This window comes from Apteryx mantelli, chromosome 2 (assembly GCF_036417845.1).
Source record: "Apteryx mantelli isolate bAptMan1 chromosome 2, bAptMan1.hap1, whole genome shotgun sequence".
Classification (NCBI taxonomy): Eukaryota; Metazoa; Chordata; class Aves; order Apterygiformes; family Apterygidae; genus Apteryx; species Apteryx mantelli.
In genome coordinates, this window is record NC_089979.1 from 101094163 (window position 1) to 101116170 (window position 22008).

At 39.2% G+C, this 22008-nt stretch overlaps 1 protein-coding gene across 1 annotated transcript in view; it reads left to right on the top strand.

Annotated features, from left to right (window-relative positions):
- The window catches only part of GALNT1 (polypeptide N-acetylgalactosaminyltransferase 1), a 94662-nt gene that overhangs the window by 19065 nt on the left and 53589 nt on the right, over positions 1–22008 (top strand). Inside the window, exon 2 of the mRNA XM_067291165.1 lies at positions 4067–4244. The gene's annotated coding sequence lies outside the window, so the exon portion shown is untranslated. The remainder of the gene's footprint in view (positions 1–4066; positions 4245–22008) is intronic.

Genomic DNA, 22008 nt, shown 5'->3' on the forward strand with positions numbered 1-22008 from the left:
GGCTGTTAAATTAAAATGCTGAAAATTTTAAAGCTATTATTATTGCAACAGATGCTTTCTCCTTTTTGTTCACGTGCATGGTCTGTTATCTGTGTGCATGTCTTTCAACCCACCTGCCTGTCTACATCAACAGTGCCCATAGGCTGCAAATATTTTCTGGGTAACTTGCATTTTACATCAAGGAAATGAAGGGTGCAGTGCAGCTTTTTCACCTTGGTTTCTTTTTGCCTGTTTCTGGATTAAAGATGTCTCTTGTTTTGAGTCTGAACTATCAGAAAATCATTTGCTAGTTCTGTACATATTCTGTATCTTAATTTTTCGTTCTTGACAGGATTGAATGGAAAAATCTAGCCAGAATAGAAACATACCTAAGAGATATAGTTATCTATAAGACAGTATTCTCTCTGAACATGCAAATTTGCAAGCCTTACTGTGAAGATCAGAAACAGAGTCAAACCACTCTAACTTCCTCTACAACAGGAAGCTTGTGGACTGGGGGAAAGCCACATGTGATGCACTTACAGAGCAAACTAAGGAAACATGGCCTAGATAAAAGCCGTTTTGGGATGTGTGTAAAATCATTAGGTTAGCAGTAGCCGAGTGTTATTTTTCAGTAGTTCACTTTCAGAAAGGGAGAGAATATTGTACAGGGTTTTGTGCGTGTGTTTCAGCTTATCGTTCTTGTTAATGAACTGGATAATGGAATAGAGTATTATTATGAGATTTGAAGACAACAGGAATTTGGGAATAAGTGCATGTACATGTGAAGTCCAGACAGCAATTCAAAACAATCTTGATCGTTAGAAAGGTGACCTGCAAGTATAAGATATGGTTTAGTAGAATAAATTAAGTGCGTTATGTTTAAGTAGGAATAATCTAAAAATACAAGATGGGGAATGTCGCGAAAGGAGTGATGCACTTCCTTCGTAAGAGGGAAGCAGCACTATGTTTATTGCAGTAAGACAGCAACTTAACAAAGTTCAATCGTAAATAAGAATGATTCAATGAGGTTCGATTGGCAAGGTTCACTCAGTTATTTACTGCATGAAGGACAGGGTCGGATGCGTGTGCAACGGAGACCCTCCTGTTAAGTCACGAGGTTCAGACTGGACCCCCTTGCTTTCCAAACTCCTTCTGAGAGGAGCCTGGGTGCGGCTGGATCCAGTCCTAGTCCCAGACTTGGTCAACGGTTTATGTCTAAGGGATTATGTGCGCAATTAGTCAGAGATATAACTCAGCAAAGTTTCGTGAAGTTCGCAAAAGTTCAGCATGCTATTAATCACTTACCGAGGATCTGTCACGGGTAAGGAATCTCTCAACCTCGAGGAGTAACCTTGAGAGGCGTCCCTGCTCAGGGGGAGGTTCCGCAGTGCAGCCCGCTGCCATGCAGGAGAGCTCAAGGGGCTCTGGGCTGCCCCCTATTTATGGGGGGGAGATGACTGACTCATGGTCATATTTGCATACTAGACGGGCCTTAGTTGGTGCATGCTCAATTAGCCCCTACATACGTGCTGTTTACAGGGAGGTCAGGTTGAGGGGGAGAGAGCACATCAGTGGGGGGAAAGGAGCACACCGTCACACGGAACAATTGCTAAGTAGTCCCCCCTCAAAAGTCTAGGACAAACAGTAGATTACAAATTAAGTAAGAGTTAACAAAGCCATCTTTTTCAGAAAGAAAAGGTGTGTGTATGTATTGGTGTGGATAAACAGTGGCGTAATCGGGAGGTTATGTGCAGCTGAGCCTTCTGCTCTGTTCTGTCTTGTAAGGTTAAAGTATTGTATTGGTTTTGGCCATTGTACTTTAAGAAAGATGTAGGCACAGTTAATTTGCCACAGGAGGACAATGGTAATGACTTGGGATTTAGAAAAGATGGTATCTGCAGAAAGAATGATTAATTGGCATTCTCTTTTTTTGTAACCTAAAGAAAAGATCAAGGCAGAAGATGAGCCTTTAAATGTGTAGAAGTTTGCCACAAAAAAGGGAACATCTGCCCATGGTAGATGTGCCTTCCTTACTAATGGCAGCATGGACCATTCTTTGTGTTCTGCTTTCATTGTTCTTGTTTGTTTGCTTTTAAAGTTGATGATGAACTGATACAGGACAGCAGTGAACAAAGAACATATCTTCTTAGGATCCTTTGAAGAAATGCATTTATTAGCAAAATCACTAAAGGATGGATATTCATGTAAACAGTTAAATAGATCAGATGAACTTGGGTTAAAGCTCTTGACTGGACAGAAGAAAGCCTGGTCCCAGCTTTGCCAGCAGCTTATCCAGTAGTGAGCAGCAGATCACTTCTTTTCCCAGTTTGCCCATCTGTAAAAATGGATCATGTTCTCCACCTCTAAGGCACTTGAATCTTTTTTTGAGGAAAAGTGATACAAAAAAGCTAATTTAACATGAGCAATACTAATTTGTGTGTTGCATGTTATAATATGTAGAACCTAGTCAGATGTCTCATAGAAGTCTGTGCATTTGTTTAACTGTTCTGAAGGCTGTGAATAATTTGATTTAGAAAAAATGATGTTGGGTCTCTGGAATTATGTCACGATCTCTTAACACTTGACTGCCACCTTTCTAAAAGTGTTGTGTGATTGATGTTAACTCTCCTGCTGTGTGTGCCTGGGGTCATCTACTGTATCCTTATTCTTCTGGCCCTTTGAAACTTCTCTGTTTGTTCAGATTTGTTTAAAAATTGTATTACTTCTGGGAGATCCTTAGCCAGTTCTCTTAAAACTCAGACTGTAAGCCACTTCAGTGGATATAAAACTGCTTAATGCATACTGATAGAATAAGAATAGTTTTAGTACTTTAGTAATCTATTGTCAAATGCAGAGCAGAAATGAGTTGAAGCATTTGCCTTTTCTATTTTATGATATGAAAAAAATGAAGACACTGTCAAATATTATACTTGTCTCTGTACTGAGGCAGGTAAAGTAATAATTTGTTTTGGAATAAGCAGCTGACAGATGCCTTTTCTTCCACTGCCAATCTTAGCTTTCCTTACCAGGTATTTCTTCCATACTGTCAAGTTATCATAGAAGTCAGCATCTTTATTTTTTCCTCCTTTGTTTTATGTTATTTTTCATCTAGACAAGCAATACTGAAAGCCATCAGTTTAAACAGGCAGAGCAGTAAACTTGTATAATTTAGTAGGCTCGTTTATAATATGGCAAATATGATAAATGAGCTCATAATATATGGCAAATCTTACTTAAGTGTAGACAAGTTACACTTGCATTAAAAATGGAAAAACTTATTTTATCATGTCTGTTGAGATATTTTGTTCACTTTTCAGTTGTTTAGAAATTCCTTCAGACATTGCTGTATTAACTGGGTGAAGGGAGAGATTTGAAGGAGTTGTTTCATTAAGTATTGCTAAAATTTAAAAGATAACCCTTGGAAAGGTTCAGAAATCATTTTTCAAGTGTCACTCTCCTTTGTTAAGAACTATTTTTTTTTAACTTTAAGTTTGTGTTAGTTTAGTAATACCTTTTTTACAAAAGCTATCATTATAAACACTAATGTTTAAATTGTAGGCAAGAGATGAAAGAATGTATATTAAAAAACAAAAAAACAAAAAAAACCCAAAGCCCCAACATCTATAAACTAGAATACATATGGAAAAATTCAGTTCAGAAGAATGATCTTCTCCAGAGCTGCTCATGTGAATGTAAGCCACAGAGAGGCTGTTTTCTAGCTTTATCTAGAACAAAGTTTGTTGTGCTAAGTGTTCCTGACTGGATAGAGGGCGACATATATAGAACTCAAAAATAGATAACTGCTTATTTAGGAGGAGAGGCAGTCCTACTCAAATCATATCATTTGAAAGGCTACAAAATTTTGATGACTGTTGTTCCGCCTTTCCTTTTTAGTCTGCATATGTTTTCCTCACAGGCTCAGTTCACTGCCTCTCTTAGCAGCTGTCTTTTGGCTTCTCCCTTGTGCAAAAATTTGGATTTTGAAGTCTTAAATGGTTGGGAAACTCTCCTCCCCTTCCCCTTTCACCTCAACCTCTGCCAGAATTGAATTTGAAACTTATTTGAATTTCTGTTCTCCTTCTAGGACAGCCTTAAGACCTTGTGGATGGAAAACATCTGCTTTTGCTTCTATGTTCATGTCAGAATGACCTAGGCCAATACGTTGCTTTATGGATCTTACCACAGATGCTCTACAGCAATGCAGTGGGATCTCACCACCAGTGTTTGTGGACCATCCAGATGGCTGTAAACATACAGAGAAGGTTAGTACAAAATATAATCCAGGAATTCTTGACACTTTGGTAAGGTCTGTCTGCACTGGATGTGTCTTAGAGCAAAGGGAGTGCTTAGAGACCGCATGTATGCTACTACATTGCCATTACATAGTCCATATTTCTTTGTTCTTTCAAGGCCCTGGTGGCCCAAGTCTGTGGTCTGCAACCATTAAAGAGGTGTCCATCAGAATCTCTTTGGATATTAGCACAAGCCTAACTTGTCAATTATTCTGCTTTCCTCCTGGTAGTTGAAAGTACAATGTCCAAGTGAATACACAGAACTTTTGTGCTATAGCTTCTGACAGAAGCATACTTTTCTGTGGGCAGCAGAACTAACAAAGCCTGTTTTCTTGTTTGTTTGTTTGTTTTGTTTTTCTTCTACTGCAGTAAGCACAGTTCCCTTAAAGCATCCTACTTGAGCAAGAGATAACATATTAAACTACAATTGGAATTACATGTGTACTCACTGGTGGCCCAATGCAGTGTTTAATAACTTAGTTCTTGTCAAGTCTTTCTCTTTGTGTGCATCTCCCACTTATTACTGATTTATTTATTTATTTTAAAGTTTGGTTGAAATAAGACGGAGAACCCAAGTTTAAAGAGACAAACAGACAATGATATGGTAGCACAGGTCTGTTTCCTTTGTCAGGAAACAGTAACCAGTTCACTTGTTTTTACTGGGTCAAATGTTGTGTCCTCTAATTGATGTCTTCAGTATTGACATTTTGTGCGCATTTATTTCAGCTTAGGTTTGCAACAACAACAACAAAAAACTATTAGCACCTTTCATAAGATTAGTTTTCATTGACATATTTTAAAGAATTCATTGGCACCAACTTTGAAGTTCAGGTTCAGTGGGGGAAAAGGAGAAAGGCCTCTTTCAACTCTAAGTTGATCTTTTTCCAGTCAGTTTCAAAGCATCCTAATTCAGCACATGCTCTTATATTCAGTATTGAAAAAGGATATCTTGAACAAGCATCAGTTTAGGAGAGGGGGGAAAATTCATCTGAAATGACTACTTCTTATTGTTAAATAAAATCAGTGTTTTTTCTGAGTAAAAACTTTGGATTGAAAAACTTGCTCTGGTTTTTGTTTGTTTATTTCTGAATTTGAATACATACTGATTGGATCATCATTGTAGCTTATGGCCTCTCAAGCTTAGGCTCCTCTTATATTTCTTTCCCTGTAGCCCAGCCACCTCTTTTGTGGTTGTTGGTCTGCATGGTGAATTTAATCAGGTAACTGATATAAGTGGAAAAAAGTGGTGTTGCAGGGAGACTTAATGAATGCCTTACTTAACGGATAAAGTTTTGGCATTCTAAGGAGGAACAATCCTCTCTCCCCTCTCCTTTAATCTTCTAGACATTCTTTGGTCCTCTCTGGGGATCCGGCTGAAAAAAAGCAGAATTGTTCTTAGCTATTTTTCAGTCCTGTCAGTGCCCTGATCTAGTTTGTTGCATTGCTGTATAACTTTTTGTTAACAAAGCAGGAGGCTGGCATGCTGGAATGAGAGAGAAGGGAGAGTAACAGGTACTTATGTAGTAGCATTGATGAATCTCTAGCCATGGTCTAACCATTTGATATGGTTTCTCAAGCATGTCCACTCTCCTTTGTTGAAAGGATTTTGGTATCTTCAGGGAAGCAGAAAAAATCTTTTAGAATAGTTACTGAAAAGTCATTTTAAATGAATTGGAGCATAAAATTTAAGAGTCTTTAGAAGCTATTTGATTTCATTTAAATTAAAATTTAAGTGGTTATACTACTCAAATGCTGCGCACTCCAGTTATGTGTAGCTGAATTTGGAAAACAGTTCCATCATGTTTCCTTTTTTTTAATGCTTTCTGAAGCATTAACTTTTTCTCAGTGACCTGTTTCTCTCTTGCCTTCTAGTCAGATATGAATTTTGAATTGTGAAAAAGCTTAAGTTACTGCCAACTTCATACCTTCAAAAATGAAGTGCCAAATTAAATATGTTGGCCAACTCTTACAAAGTGCCCGACAAACTTCAGGGGGGGAAAAAAATAGCAAAGTAATAAGAAACTGAATATTTGAAGAAATGTAGATAACTTAGTGAAGTCTAATACTTCTCTACCGTACTTAATGGTCTAATGATTATTTTCTCTGTGAAATTATGCAGAAACTCGTTAGCATCAATTTCATAGCTAATTGAAAAACACAATGCACTCATTCAAATATAATCTCTCTGCCTTAAATAATTGCAGATAAAACCCTTCAGATTTCTCTGGAGTGCTGCACAGTGCAACAAATAGCAAATTCTAAACTTAATCACTTTTTTCCCTGTACTGGTGTAGTGCCTATATCTTGATAAGACTAGTTTAAACTTGCAAAACCTTTTTTGTATTAGGATGAAAACTTGTAAGTCGAGCCAGTTGGAATCACTGGCTGTAAGAGAGTAGTCTTGAAGTCTAACACATGAGTGAATCTGCCATTTTAATCCTGGAGACTGAGGAAAAAAGATCCAGCAACATTGGAAAAAGTCTATTACAAAATGATGAAAATGTAGTATTTTCCTGTGGGAAAAGGCTGTTTAAATATTTTCCATGATTTAAGTCAAAACTAAATTTTTGCTAAGTTTTATTGATATTGTTTTTCTGGCATTTTCTTTCACTGAGGGGCTCAAAATTTGAGGTCCTTGTTCATATTCAAGAAAAGTACGAATTTTTGAAGCTGTTGGCAAAATGGGATTGCTGTTTTCTGCAGAACTTGTCTTATGTTTTCCATACTCCTGCCATCAAATGTGGGCTTGAATGCTAATTTTTAAATTTTTGATGAAACAAAAGTTGGAAAGACTGCTCAGGTGATCTGTTTAACCTTTAGATGTCCTGCACAAATGCTGTGATGGCAGTGACTTGATAGGGCTACTGAAGAGCTGCTTTAACTTTATATCCACCTCTTTGTAGACTTTTTTCTTTTTTTGTTACTTTTTCTCATCAATAATGTTATGCTTTTTGTCACGGTATGTCCAAACTGCAGAAGAAAACAAAATATTCTTGTCATATTGGCTTTTCAGATTTAAATGTAACGTGTTCCTGGTCTCAGTGTTAATAGTTTATATATTTCAGTTTGAGCACACCACACTTAACTGGGGTGTGTGTGTGTGTGTTTTGTTTTGTTTTGTTTTTTTTGCTTGCTTGATTGGAAATACTACTATGGTGAATGTAAAGAGATTTTAAAATATTTATTGTAGTATTGGAGATGAGTCTGAGAAGAGTCCTCAATGTAGTCAGCATTTAGTTTGTCTGGAAATACTGGCAAATGGAGTTTTGGTTTGTAAACAATTTCTTTCTAAGGATATCTAATATGTGTGTGTTTGAGGAGGGGGGAGCCAAGGGGAAGCCAAAGTGTTCAGTGAGCTTCATAGACTGGATTTCTTGTCCTTTTTAATTTTTTTTCTTTTTTCCACACTATATGGTCTCAGTATTCCACAATTAAAAGTTGTTTGATTCTACTGGCTGGCCATATGCTGTCTTTTTTTCTTTGCTATTAACCTTCTGCCAGTCTTTCATGGCTCTTCTGATTTCTTTCTTGCCTAGAAAATTTCCTTTTCATGAACTGGGGTGCAATTCCACACTTGTAGTGACTACTAGTGTAAAACCTATTTCGTTTATTTGCGTTAGGACTTGCATATGAGCTGTGTCAAACCTAGTTCTCTCCCCTCTGCTTGGCAGAATATGGAAACTATGACTTCGGATAACTTTAATGAGCTAGGCATGTCCCCATGGTCAATCGCAATATCTATGCATTTATAATTGTTAGTTATCCCTTATAGGAAGGCATATTCAGTGGATAGGTGAATACTGTGTGTTTAAGGTTTTTTCTGTTTTGTTTTGTTTTTTTTATTCATATGGGCAGCTGTGTGTTTCTTAGACAAGTGGAGTCTTAACTTTTTTTTTCCTCCTCTTTTTTTTTTTTTCCTTGTTAAATCAGCCTGAATCTGACAGCAGCAGAAGACCACCTTTCCCTTCTGGCTCTGCTCCATTTGTTTTCTTCATGCTTTTTGGTATGGTAGCAACCTAGGAGATATAAGAGTGATGGGGAAAGTGATTGTGTCTGCTTGCATGGAACAGAAGTGGTCAGATCTGCTGCCTGCCTACCATAGTTTGCTTGCTTGTATATAGAGAGGAAAAATGCAGTGAAAAGGAAAGGGAGAGTGGACTTTTGTGTGAATGTCCTAAAATCTGAAACTAGGCTTTGGGGCAGTTCAGATTGGACAGTAACTTCTTTTGTACTCTTAGGCATAACAAGTGCTTCAATCTATGAACTTCTCTAGCTCACCTAAAATCTGAATTCCAGAGTTAAAGCTCTGGTCCTCTAGAAATAGCAGTCCCAGGGCTGAGAAGACCGGGACGCCATGGGGACAGAGAAAGTATCTGGGACTCTAGCCCTGAACAAAAACCATCTCTATATCGAGCTGTGCTTGCTAACTATTCTATCAACTTCTCCCTTTCTCTTTCTTCTTTCCTTGTCCAGGCTTACAAAGGACCCCAAATTCTAAAGGATTTTCAGGACTCTGCTTTGTTAGTCTGCTTATTTTGTTTTTCATGTGGCAATTTGTTTCTTCATGTTTACCTATCCAAAGTAGAACCCCAAAATACAAAGTTTAGGAACAGACTTCCCACAGACAAATTCATGAGTCCTTGAAGAAAATCTTGTGGTTTGTTCTTTTTATACCACATGTAATTCTCCTTGGATTGACAAGGGAAATGAAGAACTTAAGCCTGAGATATATTATGCTTTCTGATATTTATTTGTTGCCAGAGATCTCTGGGAAGGCAGAATTAGAAAGAATAGATTTATAGCATTTGCTTTAGATAAGAGGGAAAGGGAAAGTTAGAAGTGGAGAAGGGTGACAAGTTTTTATGAGACATATTCCAATAATTTCATGAATGTATCAATTTGATGTAGGATTGTATTGAATAATTTGTGTTGAATAAGTGGATTTAGGAATATAACTTTTGTGTTGTAAGAACTTTTTTAAGAAAATAGTGCTTTGATCTCATTATTAAGTTGAAAAGAAAAGAAATAACTGAAGTCTGTTACAGTAGCAGCTATGTCATTTTTATCAATAGCCATCTATATATTTGGGGAAAAAAAGTGTGTGTTTCATAATCAAATATTTTTTAATTGTTGAGAAAAGGCTGTAAGCAAGTTAAAATGTCTTGTGGCTGACCATTGGACAATGCTTCCCCCCCAGTATCTGATCAGACTTTTCTGTTTAGAGAAAGAAACAAACGTATTCAGATGTACTTTGAGTCCTTTTTTGCTTTGAAGTAGAGAACTGATTTTTTTTTTTCTTTGTTCTTCTATATATTTCAAAAAGTGTTTAGCCCTGCAAAAATGCTCAACTATTTTTGGTTAGGATTCTGATGCTTCCTTGGGCAAGTTATTTTTTACTGTCTGCAACATTACTGTTAGAGGGATGGAAAGTAAATCATGTTAACATAACTTTTTTCAACTTTTTTTTTTTTTTTTTTTTTTTTTTTTTTTGGAAAATCTAACCCACCACATTTTAAAGGGTTGTCTCCCTTACTTTGTCAACTTACATTTCCCTTATTCTTTCAATCTTTGGTCATATGCATTATCCTATTCAGTACTTTTTAACTTGATAACTGCCTGCATTTGGTTTGCTAGCAAGTTGTGCAGTTATGCTAGGCAGAATCCACCCAGTTCGTCTAGGATGACCACCTATGACCCAAGCATGTAACACTAATTTTTCTTTACCTGTATTGTTTTCAAAGCTGCTTTTATTTTAAACACTAACTTTTTTGGAATATTTTCCAGATATTTTGAATGCAGAGAAATAATGTTCTTAATTTTTTTTATATGGTTTTGTTTCTCAATTTTCCTTGCAGTGATGCATCAGTAGCCTTCATTCATATTTTGTATTTCTTCTGGTTCCCCTTCTGGATTATTAATCTACAATAGAAAGCTATCAAGATTAGAGGTTTCTGCTGTTCCTCATGTAAGGACAGTTGGTGCTAATTAGCTGACTCTACTCTTCTTTCATCCAAATTATCTTGGACATAAAGGATACATCCTTAATGATAACTCTTTGTCTATGTCTTCTGCCATCTTTACAGTGTTTGAATTAATGAACAATTTTATTCCACTGTAGCTTTTCTTTTGATACATATCTAAAGAAAATTAGCTGCTTTACACAGTTTGGATATTTTAAAACATTTGAGACTTAGCTTGCAAGATCTAACAATGTCTAATAATATATGAGAGAAGTTTCAAGAATGTCTTATAAAACATTCTTTTGATCCTTTGATTTTTAGTTCATAGTCTGCTTAGGTCTTTGACAGTCTTTTAAAAATGTTTAACTAGCTTGGTGACAGTGAGTCCTGTTGCCTGTCCTCTAAGAAGTGAAGGATTTCTCCTTGGAACTTGTGATTCTTTAATATTGACACCTGAGTTGCTAGTTGTAGTTTTCTTCCCTTTTAACTTGTATCTTAATACTAGGATATGGAGTAAGTTCAAACCCCCTTTGTCTCTGTGGCTGTCAGTGACTTCAGTAGGAATCTCTGCTTTTTCCCTCATATAGTTCAAAAGCGAACATTACCTGAGGTTTCTAACTGTTCACATGTGGTGACTGAAGAAAGTATCATCTGCAGAAAATTCTACTGGGTATTTGACACATCCATGTCAAGAGCGATCAGTTAGTGAGGATAATGTTCATTTTAGTCCAGCCTCAGAAAGCTGGTAAAAAGTGGGTTTGCAGTTTGACACTTTAATGTAGAATTTCAAAAAAAGTTTTGGAAATAAATTTGATTTGGCGCACTATGCAAAAATGTGGTAAGGGAAAATGGAAAATAAATATTGAGAATGTGGAACAGCTTCTAGTGTTTTATTTACCGCCACATAGTCTAATCTAGTGGATATGATTGCTCGAAGAAGGTTGCCATCTCAATAGTAAATGTCAGTTTTTTTCAGCAGGAATTTTAACTGTAAAAGGAATCATGTCAGGTAGTCAGTTCTACTTATAGCTCTTGCACCTGTCAGATGATTTAAAGTAGTCTCTTTTGCATGTGTGACTTGACTTCTTGATTATTAGAAACTCTTCACTGCTTGCCTGCATTTGGTGTTAGTGAACATACTCTTTGTGAGACCAATTGATGCTGCTTTTAGCTAGAAGCCTTCATGTTGTGTTACCACATGTCACAAACTTGTGGATATAAAAAATGTGGAGGTATTTACAGGTTTTTGTTGCAGATAGCAAATTGTGAGCGTACTAATATACTAATAGTCTCTTCTCTACTGCTGTGAGACTGTCCCTTTGAAATATATATTTGAGGTAATTTAGCTTTTTGTTGTTGCTTAAAAGAACCATGGATATCTGCATTTACCTCTGAGAGTTAAGATAAATTACTTAGTTTTAAAACCTGCACATCTTCCAAGTAATGGTAAGCTTGCAGCATTTACATAGCCTTCATGACAGAATTCATTTTCTTGAGAAATGGAGGTGTTCACCTAGAACTGTGATGTGGTGTGGATTTTTCTCTTCCAGTCCTGGAGTGCTGGAACTGGAAGACCAGCTAACACAGCTCTGTAGAGATTTCTTAAAGGCTGGGGTCAGCTTGCAGCTCTGAGATGCTGGTCAGGAGGAGGAGGGAGCATTATTGTACTGAGCAAGCTAAGTGCTGGGTCACCATTTGTGAATCTTTCAAAAAATACTCCTCTTCCCCTCCCAACGCCCCCAAAACCCCCCACAAAACAAAACACCTCTGGTTTTCAGGCCTCTGTAAAGGGTAGCATAAGGCTCAAATAAGTCTTACTGATGCATCTTCAGGCATTAACTATTGTATATCAGGAGCTTGCTTATGAGCTTTGTGCAGTGCTAGTGCTGACATCAAAATCCTGGCGCTGCTGTTGAGAACAAAAGCTTCTTGCTCTTGAAGTACTTATTGTCTCGCTGCTGCCTGCACTACTCACTGCTGAAGATGCCGTCTGTGTTCTCTAAAGGCTGTTACTCCAAGGAAGTGGAGCACACGCGGTAGCCCTTCCGGAGCATGTGTATGAAGTCATTGTGGCTCTGAAGAGGAATGTCTTCTCTTCGTCAGCATCTGAGGTGTCAGCAGCCCACTCTAGGACTGTGATTATTTCAGGGGAAAAAACACCTGTCTATAGGCTTACAGATCTGCTTTCCTAAAAGGATTGCATATCCTGTCAGGGCAGGCTGTATCAACTGTTCAGCTGGAGAAGGAAGAGATTTGAGTAGCAGTTGCTTGGATTTACTTGCCAGGACTGTAATAGCTAATAACTGAAAGCCTATGTTAAAAGGTACTGTTATTAGCTTCAAGGTACTATATGTCTGTGTATTCATTTTGTTATATGTTGGCAATTAAATTGAACTAATGGTGTACTCCCAATGTTTGAAGCAGTAATTTTTAAATATTTATAAGGGTTTTTTTTGGGGGGGGGGGGTGCAGGACTAAGTAGTGTATACTGATTGTTCACTGAGCATAACAAATACATTTTAAATCGCAAAGTGGTTTAGGAGAGAATGGAAACATCTGAAGGGTGCCTGAATAAATCTGTATATTTCTCAGTTAATTTTCCTTCAAACTTGAGCAGGCAGAAAAATTAGAGCATTGGTTGTTTTAGTCGTTGGAAAGCTACTTTCTCAGTAGTCTTTGTACTTTAATTCTGTTCTTAGTTTCCAAATTTTTACAATCCTCTTGAGCTCTTGTAACATTTACAGTGATCTTCCAAAAATGAATATCCTGACCCTTTACTGGATCAGTCTATTACTTCTTTTTTTGTTGTGTAGCAAAAAATATTATAAAAAGAAAAGTATTTTAAATCCAAAAGCTGTGGATAAACTTTTGAACTTATTATATTATTTGATTAAAATTTCATTCATCTGGTCCTTTGAAACCTTGCCCAGTTTAGTTTGTTTCTGTAAACAAGACGGGTTTCTTGAAGTCAGTCTGAAGAATATCTTTTTGGGCTGGGGAGGAGAAATGACTTAAAGCAAAGGCTTTAGTTTGAGAAGTTCTGCAATGGATTTTTTTTATTTTATTCTAAAAAACATCTCTTAGGAGAGCCTGGCAGTAGAGGAATCAAGAAAAGTGTGTGGGGAGGGTTCCCCCCGCTCCCCTCCAAAAGACTAAAAAAAAAACCTCACCCTGAAGATCAAACTGGTGTGGAGGAACTTTCTTACAGAGGTCTGGCATCTGCTTTGCTTCTGGAAGCAATTCCTTTATGCTTTTGCATTTATGCACATTACTATTCTATGAATTCCAGGCTGAAAGAGTAGGATGGGAAAGGACCACCTGGACTGCTGTGCCCAGTCCCCCGATGGGGTTGTTCTTAAAGGCATTCGAGAATGTTAGGACATCTGCTTTGCTGAATACATACCTCTCCCTCTACCCTTCACTGTGAAGTACTGGTGCCTTGTACAGCAGTTTATGGGTTTTAGATCTGCTGAAAATACAGTACTTCATGCATCCAAGAGTCTCATTGGCTTTTTATCCATGACAGGGTGACAGTGGCAGGTCATTGTCACCCTTATGATTCTTATCTCTATTGAGGACTCTTCAGCTGATAGCAGAAAGTTAGTGATTGATACTCAACTGCGTAATACTGCACGTATTGTATTAAATCTCATGTCACTTGTTATTTCAGTCCACAAGATTGTTTCATTCTTCCTATACTATTGTTTGATCCTTTTTTATTGCAAGGGGTATAAAGATCGCTAATCTAGGTCTAGCACAAGATTACTTAAGAAAATATTTAATGCCTAGATTATCCAAGGAATGTTCTTGTGAGCCTGGTAGGTTTTTTATAAATCTGTTAGTCTTTCCTGTAATCATCTTATTTATCCACATTAGTTTTTTTATTAAACCTGATCCTCCTCACCTTAAATAGCTATTTTCCGCATGTAGACTGTATTCAATGATTTGTGCTAGATGACAGCAGTAACTCTGAAGTTGTTTATAGACCAAATCAAATTAACGCTGTTCTAATTTTATTAAAATTGTATTGCTGTTTATTCAACTTCTGATCTACTTACATTCTTGATCATTCAAATTTTCTTCTAGAAGCATTTGTAATATTTTTATTAAGCTAATAAACCTGTGTGTCTGGACAACCTATTCCCCTTTTGAATATCCTCACATTTATGCCTATTTCAGGTAGTATATGACGATAACCAATCCTCTCTGCTATCACACTTCAAAATTTTACATGGCAGTTCTTTTTGTGTTCTAAAGAATGGATTACACAGGTCATCCCAGTTTTATCAGCGTAGGTAATCTCTCTTTTTTGTCTTTTCTCCATCTTAGGTGTGATCAATTCCATGTCATTGTTCCCAATATATTTTTACATAGTATATATGTGTATCTATTATATAGTATAATATGTATAATTAATATTAGGGCCATGCTAATACTATTTGGGCCATTCTTAAGCTACAAATAGTCACAATTATTTAAATAGTGCTAGGTAGGAAGAGAACCATGAAAGACTGCCTAGTAGTGGGAACTACTTGGAAGTGTTAACCAAATGCTTGGTTGATTTCTAGACCAAACTTTGAGAAATTTTAATCAAGATAGTACGTACTGAGTATACACTCAATTTGAGAAACTGTTAAGTATTCCAAATTTGCAAAGTACTCCAATTTGCAAAGCTATAAACCTTTTGTTCAGTAGTTTTCAGTTGTTAAATAGTTGTAATTAAGATATTTTTGAATCCCCTACAGGTATCAAAATAGCAACTTCTTAAATTAATTCTCTTGTAGTAAATTAAAATAGAGAACTTAGTTTTGAAAGCTTTTCTATTCAGTTTATGCAACTATATTTCTGTAGAAGTATTTAGAACCCATCGTAAAAGTTCTGAAGTGTGAAGACTTATTTAAAAGAATAAATGAAGAGAATCATACACATGGTTCAAGTGCCCAGTGACTTAGTTCCATGCAGTTATGAACTATTTGCCAGAACTGTAGAGGGAGCCCATGGCTGCTCTTCAGTTTCTGACAGCTCTTTTCTGTGATGAACAAGACCCTCATCTCTACAGAGCTTTTACTTCTATGTGCATATTTGTGTTCCAACTTATTAGTTTATATTGGCTTTCTTACAAATAACTTCTCTCTTTGTGTAAGTTCATCCTCAGGTTTTTAAGTGTAATCAGTTACTCTTACATTTCTGTTTTTATTTCTTCATTCAAGCCCAGCCAGTTTTGGAAACTGTTTTCCAAGTAAGCAAACATAACTGGTACTTTTTTTCAAATGGTCAATTTAAAAAATTCACTTTTGAACTGAAAATTCGCTTCTGATGAGCTAAGAGTGTAGTCCTTCCATGCAGAGCAAGAAGAATATAAATTGAGTTTTACATTGGTGTATATTTTTTTCGGAGATTTTTCTCAAGAGTAGGTTTATTTTTAATGAGTTGCTTTCTTACTGCCCAGACTGGTATGATCTGTTTTCTCTTGCATCTTTTTTCTTTTTCTTTTTTTTTTTTTTAAACTTACTGTTGGTGAATTGTACTAAACTGATGACTCTTGAATACTGAAATCTTTCAAAATCCATCAGGCAAGTGTAGCCTAATGAATAGTAGCTCTATACGTGTAATTTCCGAGCAGAAGGCAGTTCTGGCATGTTTCATCTCTTTATTTTTTTTGCCTGCTGAACTTTCACAGCTGTGATTGTGTTTCTATGCAGAAGACCCTTTCTTTAAATAGAGTCATCTTCCACAAGATGGGCTGATTTAAATAAATGTTTCTTAGACTTGCTCTTAGAGCGTTGAAACTACATAACACTGTTTATGCTCAAAATGGGCTGATGAGCTCTGTTTATAATGAACCGTGCTCGTTATAAACTCCATAAACTGTTTCTAATGAACTCTACAAGCTAGTACTAAAAACTAGAGAATGGACCAGTAAAAAGAATCTAAAAAGCATCACTATAGTTGCAGAAGTAATTCTGAAACCCGAGTATAGTGTTAGCATCATTTCTGTTTCCAGGTATAGACACACTCAACTGGGTAGTCCTCATTAATAGTTCAGATATATGGAGTTTTAGACAATGTCCATATTGATGATTTGCATTGGGTTCAGTTTTTAAATATTTGATCAAAAAGCTATATATAAATGTATTTTAACTAGAATATGCCAGTCTTTTCTGCCTCTTACTAAATAGACTGAGAAGCTGAAAAGTCCGTTTTGTGTAGACCTTCAAGATTTCCTTATATGCTGTTCATTGAATTGCTTTTCATTTGGCTTAATTTGACACCAGTGACTTAGAAATAGTAAATATTATGTCATGTTTTTGATGAGCTCTGACTTTGTCCCAACATCCTTTTGATCATATCTGAAAGTTCAAAAAACAAAAATTTTTTTTTAATGTAGTCCATCTGACTCAATGTACAGTGGCTACCATGCTAATTTTAGATTAGGCACTGGTGGCAGTTCTGTTTAAGGCTTCAGAAAAGAATCCAAAACAGATTGCGAGTTTGAAAACTCACAGGGTAACTTTAAATCCTTTCGTTGTAATGGTAATTCAAAATATGTTTTCAGTTACAACGACTGAAAAGGAATTTTGGCTTTAGATCAATTTTGTATCTGCTTAGGTACTGCATGTAGTGCAGGATCCTGATCTAGCTCAATAAATGCAATGCAGCCCTTTGTCAAGTCTCACTTACAAACAGCTGTGTTGAAGTCTGATTACTAGTGTAAACAAAGGTGAACTTGTTCCATAACTAAAAATGACTTAATGTCATTTTATATGAACAGAGTTTTTAACTTCTGTTTTTTAACTGGTGGTATGGGAAGCTGAAATCCTTTTTTGTACTTGCTGGGAGTTATATGACCAAAAATCAGATAGATGGGGAAGTGAAACAATGTACTTACACAAGAGCAGTACTTTTAAAGCTGATCTTTCCCTTTAATATCAAGTGTATCAAGTATATTTGTTGGGGGGGAGGGGGATCCCACTTTGACCTTTAAAGGTAACAGGACTTTGTTATGCATTTTACCTCCTTTCACTTTGTTCTTGAAAAGTTAGAGCCTCCATTCCTACTCTTTTCAAGGTACTTTTAATCTTCCCTTTACCTCTGTGGTGTAAAGGCTTTGACATATTGTCCAATATTCTGAAGGGAGGAAAAATATTTTTGCAAAAATCTTCAGTTTGTTGTGTTACTTAGCAGCAAATGCAGTTATTAAACCTATACATCTGGGAATTATTGTTGTGGTTACAGGACTTGTTTAAATTGTTTAAGTCTGGATTTTTTGACAAAAGGAGCGATTCTGACTTACTCTTACCCCTCACAGCTTTCATGTCTTTTCCCTTTGCACTAATGCGAATGTTCTGTAGACTTCATGGTGAACCCAACTGGGTAAACAGTCATATTTAAACTAGCTTTATTTTCTTGATTTACGTTTGATCCACTTTAGTTCCTCAATCTAGTTTGTCACATGACAGCACAAAATTTTCCACTAGCCTTATCTGAAATGCCATGTCCAGTTTTGACACCCCTCTTTCTCCTCCCTACCCCAGATTACAAACAAGCTGTCCATAACCTAGAGAGATTCAAGCGAAGGCCACTGAGGTGGCAAGGGCTCGGAGCACGTGCCTAAGAGTGCTGAGGAAAGGCTGAAAGAACAGGGCATGTTTAGTCTAGAGAAGAGATGGTTTTGGGAGGACTTAATAATAATTTCCTCTTAGTTATTGGAAGGTGGCTGAGAAGATGGAGCCTGGCTGTTTACTGAAGTTCATGGCAAGAGAATGAGAGAGTGATCATAAACAAAAACAAGGGAAGCTCTGCAGTGACCTAAGGGAAAAAAAGTTTCACCACAAGGTCAGTCAAATACAGAATAGGTTGCACAGGAAGGCTGTGGACTCCATCAGTGGGAGTTTTCATGCCCTTACTGCAAAAAGTCCTGAGCAACCTTGTTAGAAGCATAGCATAATTTGGGTTGGACAGAATGGCTGGAGGTTATCTTGTGCAACCCTCTGCTCAAAGCAGGTCCAGTGGGATCAGGTGTCTCTGTCTCCCCTCCCTTCTGTGAATAAGGTTTTCCTTGTATCTGATCTGAATTTCCCATGTTCCAACTTGTGGTCATTGTCTTTTGTTTCAAGAAGACTCTGGCTCTATTTTCCCTACATTCTCCCGTTGGGTGGTTGTAGACCTTTACAACCTCTAAACGTCTATCTTTAACAATCTCTTCTGACAGCTGAACAAATCTAGTTCTCTGAACCTTTTCCTGTACATTGTGCTTCAGACTGCAAGCAGTCTTTGTGGCCCTCTGCTAGACTTGCTGCAATGTTACCACCTGTCTTGTATTGACTGGGAAGCCCAAAATGGGCACACTACTCAGCTGTGATCTCACACATGCCAAACAGAGGGGAGGAATCACTTCCCTTGACTTGCTGGCTACACCCTTGCTAATATAGCCCTAGGTACTATTGGCTTTCTTTGCCCTAGGGGCACACTACTGATTTTGTGTTCAGATTGTGGTCTATCAGGACCCAAAGGTCTTGTTCTGCATAGCTGCTTGGCACTCAGCCTATATGGATAATCAGGTTATCCCATGCCAGGTACAGGACTTTGCACTTGCTTATATTGAACTTCATTAGGTTGCTACCTCTCTGTTTCTCCAGCCTCTGGAAGTCCCTTGGAATGGCTACCCAGGGCCATTCCAGGGTACCCTTCCCGGGTATCAGCTGCACACTCCATCCCCAGCTTGTTGTCACCAGCAATCTTGCTGAGGGTGCATTCACAGAATCACACAGAATTGCTGAGGTTGGAAGGGACCTCTGGAGATCATCTAGTCCAACCCCCCTGCTCAAGCAGGGTCACCTAGAACACATTGCACAGGATTGCATCCAGGCGCGTTTTGAATATCTCCAGAGAAGGAGACTCCACCACCTCTCTGGGCAACCTGTTCCAGTGCTCTGTCACCCTCACAGTGAAGAAGTTTTTCCTCATGTTCAGATGGAAGTGCCTGTGTTTCAGTTTGTGCCCATTGCCTCACGTCCTGTCGCTGGGCGCCACTGAAAAGAGTCTGGTCCCATCCTCTCGACACCCTCCCTTCAGATACTTGTACACATTGATAAGATCTCCTCTCAGCCTTCTCTTCTCCAGGCTAAACAGGCCCAGCTCTCTCAGCCTTTCCTCATAGGAGGATGCTCCAGTCCCCTAATCATCTTTGTAGCCCTTCGCTGGACTTGCTCCAGTAGTGCCACATCCCTCTTGTACTGGGGAGCCCAGAACTGGACGCAGTACTCCAGATGGGGCCTCACCAGGGCTGAGTAGAGGGGGAGAATCACCTCCCTCGACCTGCTGGCAACACTCTTCCTCATGCACCCCAGGAGACCATTGGCCTTCTTGGCCCCAAGGGCACATTGCTGGCTCATGCTTAACTTGTTGTCCACCAGCACTCCCAGGTCCTTCTCCGCAGAGCTGCTTTCCAGCAGGTCAACCCCCAGCCTGTACTGGTGCATGGGGTTATTCCTCCCTAGGTGCAGGACCCTGCACTTGCCTTTGTTGAACTTCAGGAGGTTCCTCTCTGCCCACCTCTCCAGCCTGTCCAAGTCTCTCTGAATGGCAGCACAGCCCTCTGGCGTATCAGCCACTCCTCCCAGTTTTGTATCGTCAGCAAACTTGCTGAGGGTGCACTCTGTCCCTTCATCCAGGTCATTGATGAAGAAGTTGAACAAGACTGGACCCAGGACTGACCCCTGGGGGACACTGCTAGCTACCGGCCTCCAACTAGACTCTGTGCCACTGATCACAACTCTCTGAGCTCTGCCATTCAGCCAGTTCTCAATCCACCTCACTATCCACTCATCTAACCCACACTTCCTGAGCTTGTCTATGAGGATGCTATGGGAGACAGTGTCGAAAGCCTTGCTGAAGTCTAGGTAGACAACATCCACTGCTCTCCCCTCATCTACCCAGCCAGTCATTCCATCAGAGAAGGCTGTCAGGTTGGTTAAGCATGATTTCCCCTTGGTGAAGCCATGCTGACTACTCCTGATCACCTTCTTGTCCTCCACATGCTTGGAGATGGCCTCCAGGATGAGCTGCTCCATCACCTTTCCAGGGATGCAGGTGAGGCTGACTGGCCTGTAGTTGCCTGGGTCCTCCTCCTTGCCCTTTTTGAAGACTGGGGTGACATTGGCTTTCTTCCAGTCCTCAGGCACCTCTCCTGTTCTCCATGACCTTTCAAAGATGATGGAGAGTGGCTTAGCAATAATGTCCGCCAGCTCCCTCAGCACTCGTGGGTGCATCCCATCAGGGCCCATGGATTTGTGGGTGTCAAGTTTGCTTAAATGATCTCTAACCCACTCCTCCTCCACCAAGGGATAGTCTTCCTCTCTCCAGACTTTCTCTCTTGCCTCCAGGATCTGGGGTTCCTGAGGGCTGGCCTGACCAGTAAAGACTGAAGCAAAGAAGGCATTCAGTAACTCTGCCTTCTCTGCATCCTTCGTCACCAGGCCACCCACCCCATTCAGCAAAGGGCCCACATTTTCCCTAGTCTTCCTCTTGCTGCTGATGTATTTGAAGAAGCCCTTCTTGCTGTCCTTGACATCTCTTGCCAGATTTAATTCCAAACGGGCCTTAGCCTTCCTCGTCGCATCCCTGCATACTCTGACAATGTTCCTATATTCCTCCCAAGTGGCCTGTCCCCCTTTCCACTTTCTGTATACTTCCTTCTTCTGGTTGAGTTTTTCCAGGAGCTCCTTGCTCATCCATGCAGGTCTCCTGCCCCCTTTGCTTGACTTCCTACTCATAGGGATGCACCGCTCTTGAGCCTGGAGGAGGTGATGTTTGAATATTAACCAGCTCTCTTGAACACCCCTTCCTTCTAGGGCCCTCACCCATGGGATTCCTCCAAGCAGGTCCCTGAAGAGGCCAGAGTTTGCTCTCCTGAAGTCCAGGGTTGCGATCCTACTTGGTGCCCTGCTGCCTCCTCGCAGGATCCTGAACTCCACCATCTCATGGTCACTGCAGCCAAGGCTGCCCCCGACCTTCACATCTTCCACCAGTCCTTCTTTGTTTGTTAGTACAAGGTCCAGCAGCACACCTCTCCTTGTTGGCTCTTCCACCACCTGTGTCAAAAAGTTGTCACCAATGCTCTGCAGGAACCTCCAGGACTGTTTGAGCCTAGCTGTGTTGTCTTTCCAGCAGATATCGGGAAAGATTCTGTTCCATCACCCAGGGTCTCGGTAAAGACGTTAACCAGTATCAGCCCTGTTATTGACCCCTGAAGGATACAGCAAATAAATGCCTGTCAGCTGAACTTTGTATGGCTAATCAAAACCCCTGGAGCCTAGCGGTCCAGCCATCTTGTAGTCCATGTCTCACTTAGCTCCTACAAAGATACTGTGGAAAACTGTCACAGTCTCTGTTAAAATCAAGGTAAACAACACTCACTGCTCTTCCCTTGCCTCCCAAACCAGTCATCTCCTTAAAGCAAGCTGCTGGGTTAGTCAAGCATGATGTGCCCTTGGTGAATCCGTGCTGTCTGTTACCAGTTGCCTTTTGTTCTTTGTGTTCCTGGATGTAGTTTGCAGGAGTTTTTGCTGCATAATCTGGCCAGGGACTGTGGTAAGACTTGACCAGCAGATGGTTCTCCAGATCCATCTTGTTCTTCTTGACGACTGCTTTTTTTCTAGTAGTGAGGCACCTGTTCCAATCGTTGTGACCAGGTCCACTGTCCCACTGAGCAGTGGACATTCATTTTTCCTTAGCCTTCCTTGGCTGCCAGTGTACTTACAGAAGCCTTTCTT